This window comes from Otolemur garnettii, unplaced genomic scaffold (assembly GCF_000181295.1).
Source record: "Otolemur garnettii isolate 467f Iridium unplaced genomic scaffold, OtoGar3 scaffold00027, whole genome shotgun sequence".
Classification (NCBI taxonomy): domain Eukaryota; kingdom Metazoa; phylum Chordata; class Mammalia; order Primates; family Galagidae; genus Otolemur; species Otolemur garnettii.
The window spans coordinates 5,748,550-5,757,148 of NW_003852422.1; the positions used below are offsets into that span (position 1 = coordinate 5,748,550).

The 8,599-nt window shown below is 38.1% G+C and overlaps 1 protein-coding gene across 3 annotated transcripts in view; it reads left to right on the plus strand.

The window, feature by feature from the left end:
- NETO1 (neuropilin and tolloid like 1) overlaps positions 1–8,599 on the plus strand; it is a 114,528-nt gene that overhangs the window by 48,407 nt on the left and 57,522 nt on the right. The gene's annotated exons all lie outside the window — the stretch shown is intronic.

The window sequence follows — 8,599 nt, forward strand, 5'->3', positions numbered from 1 at the left end:
CTTGTTCTTTCTGAGGTAGGTACACAGGTAAGAGAAGCTGATGTGCTGCTGGGGTGTAAAGCGAGATGACTTTAGACTCATCAGTGACAGCGGCCAAAACTGTGGGAAAAACGGAGGCAGATAACAAGGCAATTTAGACCTGATGACTCTGACGTGGTAAATAAAAATTCGGGCAGAGATGACAGGCTGAACTAGCAGGAAACTTCTGCCTGTCTTGGAGGTTTGATAGGTTGTGCTGTGAACTTGAGAATGAAGCCGACCACGGTCAAATGCTGCCCCTCCACTCACTAAGTTTGTGACTTGGGTGAGGTCTTTATACTTGATTTTCTGTTTCATTTGGTGAGAATAACTGTGCATATTTCATGCCGTGTAGTGATTTCACTGCTTAGATGCCATATAAATTGTCCGCTGAAATTCAACTTACAGTGCTTCCTCCATAAAGATGCTCAGATTGGACTTACGATTACACTTTGAGGGCTACAGTGACCACAGGAGCACCAGTGCTCTCACCAGTGGATACTCAGGCCCGCTTCGTACAGATCCCCACATTTACCTGACACTGAAAGCCGAAATGAGAGAGCAGAGAGAAAGGTCCCCAAGAATCCACAAACACAATAAACAAAAGAACAACAACAACAAAGGAAAACTCAAGACCCCAATTCATGGATTTATTAACAAATTACTTCTTCATTTAGTTTATAAAATGTTTTAATCATTTCACTGGTACCCGTTTAACTCATTGAAGTTAATGAGATAAATGAAAAGTAGTTTGTGGTAAAAAAAAAAGGCTCCAGAGGAATGAATTTCAGGAAAGATAGAAAAAAGATTATTCTAACTAGCTGCGTGGGTGATGAAAGTTTCTTTCAGAAGGTGCCAGCAGGAGAGTGTCTAAGTTGAGGAAAATCTGTCCTTGGAAAATGGAACAGTGACTATGATAAAGAAGATGATTGGTAGAATAAGAACTCAGAGATGATCCACAGGTTTGATCCTGGGAGAAGGTGATGATGTCGTGGTGAGTGTGCTCAGAGTGAGAGACTCAGGTCTGGATGCCGGCAGGGACGTGCGCAGCAGCAAAGGACAGAGAGATTAAGGCAAGAAGAAGCCAGGTTGGGAGTCTGAAGCCTGAGGACAGTGACGTCTGAGACTGAGAAGGCCAGGGCAGATATGGAAAGGGAGGCAAGTGGCCGAGATTTTAAGAGTAACTGAAAGCTCTTGGTGTCTTTCTGATGAAAGGGAAGTGTGAGGAAGGAGTCACGTTTACTTCATGTTTGAAGTTTGCAGCTCAGGTTAATGATGGGTAAAAACGGCAAGTCTATGTACGGGAAGGAAGCTGAAGGCGCCCATCAGTCTCACTCTCTCAACAAGAGAGATCTGCTTTTCCTTCTAACATCACAGAACCTAAAAATTATGATATTGATTTTTATTGCTTTAGACCATTACTCTGAGAAAGCCTGGGATTATTTTCACACCTCTTAATGAAATCCCCTTTGATGCTTTTATACTTGAATGACAGAAAAATGAGCGAGGAACTGCAGATTTAACAAGTGCCTCGAAAAACCACTCTGTCTTAAGCTGGGATCTAGGGGCAAATGAATCACTTCAAAGTCCTTTTTTTTTTAATGCAATACCATTGTCAAAATAACTCAATTATTTTAAATGCCAGTGGAAATAGTATAGTATGGTTAAAAATTCAAAGACGTCCATTTCAGTCCATCCTTATGCTTGTATTTGGTGTAGGCTAGAAACATTCCTCATTCTTACAATCCTTGGGAGATGATAGATGCAGGTGCCAGAGGGACCCTGGCAGTCTGGTTGTGTCTGGACCCCAGGATATATCATTCTCACCCGTCTCCCAAGGTAGAGGCTACGCTTTCTAGAAATAGTTCTTTCTCAGGGGCAGGAGGAGGCTAATGAGTTCTAGTCTAAGGCCATCCGTCTCTGGTCCAAAACTAGCGACATGACTTGGGCATTTCCATTTGCAAGTGTACTGCCCGTTGAAGTACTCATTCCAGATACCCATTCAAACCTTCGGAATTACTGTACCAATTGGGAAAACAAGTACCAACGGATTAAAACAAAATACAAGCAATAGTGGAAGGCCTCTGAATTTTTTGACATTGATTTACTTCTTATATTTTTAAAAAGATTATTAAGATTACTTTATATTGGAGAAAGCAAATATATCCTGTAAGTTCTCAGATAGTGACTTGGTGACTGCCTGCAGCCAGGCAGACCTCTTGAATTATAAATTGTAATATTGGACCCAATATCTTTTTGAAATGATTCATTTTGTTCTGTGTAGATACCCAGTAATGGAATTGCAGGATCAAATGGAAGTGCCACTGTCAGTTCTTTGAGAATTCTCTTCTTTCCCTGGGCTGTCCTAGCTTGCAATCCCACCAGCAGTCTGCAGAGGTTCCTTTTATCTCACTTTGATGGCAGCATCTGTACATTCAGGGTTTTGTGATGTGGGATATCTCGCTGGAGTTAGGAGATATCTCAGGACAGGTTTAATTTGCATTTCCCCGATGATTAGGGACGGTGAGCAAGGGCTTCATACATATTTACATTAGCTCATTTTTACCATTACCTACAATTTGGGTATAATTTTTGAGCTAAATGAACATAAAAGAGCTTTTTACGCCTAGGATATGATGCTCTAGATTAAGGGAAATTACATACTCGGGTGTTGAGCCAGTATCTATCACTGTTCAGATATTTATAAACGTGCAGTACAAACTAGGTTATGAATTTTCAGCTGAGATTCTCCAACTAATCTCAGACATTTGAGGAAATAAAGCGAACTCCTCCTTAGCCCTGAAGTTCAGTATTTTTTTGGTGAAATAAAGTTCAATAGGTAGAATAGCTGATGACGCTACAGCAGTAGTATTAGATTTATAAATAATGGCTATAAAAGAGTAATCATGTTTCAGGTAATTTTTTGAATTAAGATGATTTTCATCCACGTGTCACCAAAAAGTTCAAAATATAAATTGTATCTACATTTAATTTACATTTGTAGATCATTTCTTACTATAGAAAATCTATAGTTCATCCAATAATCCATTGATATTTTCAAGTACTCTGCTTTGTTGCAAGCTCAGGTAATATTATTTTTCCCAGTCATTTAGAAGAGAGGCGATCGATGCCTTAGAAGGCGGAATTCTGTCAATAAGTGTCATTAGATGCTGGCAGGCTCAGCACAGGCAATCTTTCCGGTGAATCGTTCTTAAAGAAGTTGGGTATCTGACCTACGTTTTAAATGCATTTTTGGGTTTTGTGTTTAGGTCTGTTTTGTCTAACATTATACCATTGTACAAAGATTTTTCTTTTCTTTATTGCTTGCCTGGCATATAATTTTGGCCTTTCTAATTTCAACCTTTCAGTACAAAAATGCATCATGTGTGTGGCTTTTAAAAGAAGTGGGAGGCTGGATTTTGTGGGTCTGAAAATCAAAACAATGGCTAGAACTCAAGTACTCTGACCTGGGTAAAGGGAAAAGAGTTGATATGACAACTTTAGCCCCTGGCAGAAGTTCATGCTATTTAAATCATCCCGTGGTCTCTCTAGGTTTGATCAAGAGAAGCCTCACGTGTCCTTCCAGCCAATCTGCTGGTGACCGCAGCCCTGGGCATTTTGCATTTTCTCTTTGCTTCCATTCCCAGGGTGGCTGCATTTACGCACCTGGGCTGCTGCCGCCTGGCGTAAGACTCTGTGCCATTGCCAAGGGCACCGACAGAGTACACTCCCAAAGTTGTCGAGTAGAGCTGCTCTAACTCTGTTTAGACGGGGCGAAAGCTGAGCAGATAAGCTGGAAGCAAAAGGCCCTTGTCCTGAGGTTACATTTGCACGACGTGTACAGCTTCAGACTTCCTGTATTTTACGGTACCATGTGAGGCTTTTTCCTGATGCTCGTATTTATGTCTTTCAAAAAATGGAGACAGCACAACATTTTTTATAGAGTATTTTGTCCCTTGATTTGCTATGTGGTAACTAATTTGGAAGAGGACAATATCAGTGAGCATAATGCCATCTGCTATCCCCTGCCCCCATCCTGTGGTGCCCCCTCCATTTCCAACTCAGAATGGGACATTCTCCTCCCCTCCCCCTCTGTGCCACATTGGCCAGTCTGAGTCCCAGAGCAGTGAGTTGTTCCGAGACTCCCAGGTGGCTCTCATGACAAGTTACTTCTTGCTCTCCCGTTTTGGGGCATAAAGACCCAGCCCTCTCCTACCTGCAGTAACGTTGGCTCCTACTCTTCTGTGGATTCTGAACCCCGTTTATGCACATCGATAATAGAAAGGGAGAGGAGGAAAGGTGTGAATGAAGGCGTGATTGAGAGGAAAAGGACCACAGAGGTATGTTAGTCACTACGTATGTTGGCATCACGGCTTTGACAGGAAGAAGCATCCTATTAAACTAGTTCTAGTGAAAAAAACGGTTCATAGATGGACTTATTTATTCTGAGTTCCATGTCATTTGGATGTGCTCTCCGGATGAGTGAAGGGGGGCATTCTGAAGGAATTAGGGGGTAGGGGAATTGCTAACAACAAATTAAGAATTTCCCTGGTTGCCTTTGGACAGAAAAATAAATTATTCTATAATAGCTTATTCAAATATACAAACATGAGGTCTGGAAAATCCAGGATAATTTTTGTCTTGTTTTGTTCTGTTTGTTTATCATTCCGATTCTGCCCCTTTCGTTCTTATTATGAGTTTTGTTTTATTTCCTTCCCTCTCTCTGCATTTTATTATTATTATGTATAGTAAATATGTATTTTCTCCACAGAGCAACACTATTGCATTATGAATAGCTATCAACAGTGAGCATTAGAAAAGCCTATTTAATACGAATACACAAACAAAATCCAGCTTGGATGTATTTACATTGTAAGAAAGTTATGTTTTCTCAATTTATTTAAAAATGTGAATAAAAACACACGAGGAGACTTTATATACTACAATTAAATGGATATAACAAGCAAAGCAAGCCTTACTAGCCATACATACATTAAATACTATCTTAAAGGAATTGAAATTTTTTTCCTGTAAAAGTTTTATTTTTTATATATAAGTAAATTTTATGTTAAGCTGGAAAGAAGAAGTCTTGCTATATAAATTCCATGCCCACATTAAAAGTATTAGGAAGTCAAACTCAAAATAAGAAGCCATAATTGACAACCCCACACTTAGAAAAAACAGCGCATCTTCAAAGAGGTTTAAAACATTGTGTTATGAATTTAATACTGGAGTGATGCTACTTCTAGACAAGGGTGAAATAAATCAGATTATTAAAATAATATGACTATGTACACTATTTTAGTACAGTGCTGTCAATTTTTTTCTAATTAATTTTTTTAAATAGCATTTTAAATTCAGTCAAATTATTTAAAAATGTATTATACAAATAGCATGATTTTCCATCTTGAGGATGGAGCAAAGGGCATTGATTATGAGGACTGCAGACAGGCAAAGAAAGATGGACCCAAAAATATAGCCGTTGAAATGCAGTTCGTTTCAATGCAAGGATTGTTTCAATGAAGATACGTCCACAGATGTGACAGGGGTGTCATGTCTAAGAAATTCCATCTGGAGATTGAATGAGCACAGGGAAGGGTGAATCAACAGCGAGAAACGATGAGTTCTTTGTTGTCACTAGAAAAGGGACTTGAGCCAATTTATTACCTGAGAGGGTGTAGATAACAGCAGGTTGAACGCAGGTGCAAGAGAAGACGCCTTATGTGCTGACTCCTGTGCCTCAGAGTGATTGGGGAATTCTGAGGACAAGTTAGGATGAGGTTGAGAGAAAGGAATTTTGGGGACAGATGGTAGTAGGAAAGAATGAGAGTAGATCCAGGTAAGTTTACAGATTGGGAGTGGAAAACTAAGTAACTTCTCTACCCATGCTGTCTGATTGTCTTTTGAAATTAAAGAACTAAATGTTTCTCTTGATTATTTCCTATTTCACTTCAAGTATCCAGTCCATCAGGAATGTGTACTGCAGAGTTTGCAAATTTGACCAAATTGGCTTTGGACGCAGAGATAATCCTCTGCTCGGAAAAACCAACCACAGGATCATGGGGTTTTAGGGTTGAAAAGAGCATTACAGGAAATTTAGTCGAACACCCTACCCCAGACATGCACAGTGCTGGTCCCCTACAGCAGCTCCTAGCACATCTAATCCTCAGCTTCCAACACACAGTTCTAATTAATTCCTTTGTAGCGCAGATGAAAAATACCAAGTTTCTTGTATGTATCCTGATTTTTGTAGTTTATTTTTGATATATTTTAAACGTATTTGTATTTTTAAATTATAACTTCAATATCAGCCTTAAACGTATTTGTCCATGCCAGAAAAGTGTATTTTATCTGTTTTAAGTATAAAGTTATTTCAAGTCATCTTACTGCAAATTCAAGGGAGTGAGAACAGTGCAATGGGGCACCCAGGATGCTGAGCAGACAAGAGGACGTCTGAGCATTTGAAGATCTGTAACCAAAAATCACGTATGGGGTTGAACTATGTAAAAGCAATTCATTATATTTAGAAAATGACGGTGTGTAAACCAGGAGCTCGATTGCCTAATTCTGATATCAAGTCCTGCCATGTACCAAGTATTCATTCTTAGGCAGTTTGCTTAAAGAACCTTTGCACCTGTTTCCCTTACCACTAAAACAGGCCTAATATTCTTATTCACCTCACACTACAATGTTAAAGAATAAAGAATTTACTATATTTAAAGTAATTATAACAATATCTGGGACATATCGATTATTACAGTAGTAATAGCTATTTTCATGAATTTAGTTAAATTAACATCTAAATTAAAACAAAAAAATAAACCTTTTTTTAGTTTCATAGATATATTTCAAACGTTCATCTTTACTATTCAATTGCACAGCATATCTGAGAAGAATTTACCTAAGAAAATTTTGATTCATTTGTAATTTAGTTTGTATTTTAGAAAAATTCTAGAAGATTATCAATATAAACAATCGTGGAAAACTTAAAATATATAAATTTATTCTAAGGTATGCATTAACTTTTGTTGTGTAAATACTAATTTCTATGAAAATATTGGATTTATTTTTTTCTAATTAAGGAAAGCTTTACAATTACATAGCAGAGTTATTTCATAATATTTTTAAGAATATTATGAACAACATTGACCACAGATTTGGCATTTCCACATTTTCCTTGTGATTTATTTGACAAAAACGTAACAAATTCAAGGCCAGAAACAATAACAAATAGTAGGGAATGTGATGATCAGGCAAATTAGTAAATAAAGATTTCATATAATGTTGTTTTCCATATCTACATGGAACAGTGGGGCCAATAGGGAAGAGTCTCATAATCCAGGATGTTTGAGATTGTGAAAAAATGGGGAGATAAGTGTTGATTTTCTCTAAGAACATCCTGTTAGGTAGTCGACAGGTGCATTTCGAACATGTCAAAGTATCATGGTTGGTTTTACAATCAGGAGGTTAGTAGACTTGGCTCCATCACCTGGTCACCAGCAGTTGTGTTCAAGGAGGGGCCCTGTGTTCTGGGATATGATGGAATACTCAGTTGCAGAAGCCTAACCCAGCCGCATTCTCATTTTAGTTAGGGAAGTTAAGTCCCAGAATGATGTAATGATGTGTGTAAACTTCCACAGACACCGCTGAAGCTATTTAGGTCCTAGATCAAAACAAATGATGCTTTTCTAAAATGCTAACCCCAGTTTTTTTTTTCTTTTATACAATGAAAATGCCTCTGTTAGATTCAGTTATAGTCTAATCGGTTTCACGGCAGGTCTTAGAAAGTTCATGTACGACATGGCTAGTAGGATGGAAACACCTTTACATTATGAAACAAAAGCATTGCACAAGCCTGAATTATTAAATTATAACTTAGAGTTCTGTTGGAAGAAGGTACCCACGATACAAAGATTGGGTTGGTTAGGGAGAAGTTCAGAAACTTTTGATCTCAAAACTGCATTCCTGTTTTTGACAACTTCAAAGTGCTTTGGCTGTTTGTTATTCAATATTTATGGTATTAGCCATTTCAACTGAAAGCATTTTGAATAACTATTAAGTCATGCAAAATTTATACCAATAAACCATTTATGTGTTAAAATAAATAGCATATTTTATTAAAACATTAATGGACATGGTATTAATGAAAACATATTGAATAGTAATGAAAGAATGATATTATCTTACATTTTTGCAAACCTGATGTCTGCTTTATTAGAAGACAGATGGCTTCTCACATCTGTGCACTAACTCTGTGATGCTGTGTTGCCTTGGTGGAGGTAGGGAGGAGCATTTGGTCCCTCAGAGATACACAGTTGGAAAAGAGAAGTCTATTCTAATAACCTTCTCAGATAACAGTGGCTATTCGTTTATACTACACCAAACCTCGACTAGTGTTAAGTTCTTAAAGGGAGCGTCAAAGTGCATCAGGGAATTTTTTTATTCTGTTACATTAATACTGATCATTATACTTTCCTTTTTTTTTTTTTTTTTTTTATAGTCTCACTATGTCGCCCTGGGTAGAGTGCCGTGGCGTCACAGTGCACAGCAACCAAAAAATAGCTGGGCATTGTGGCGGGTG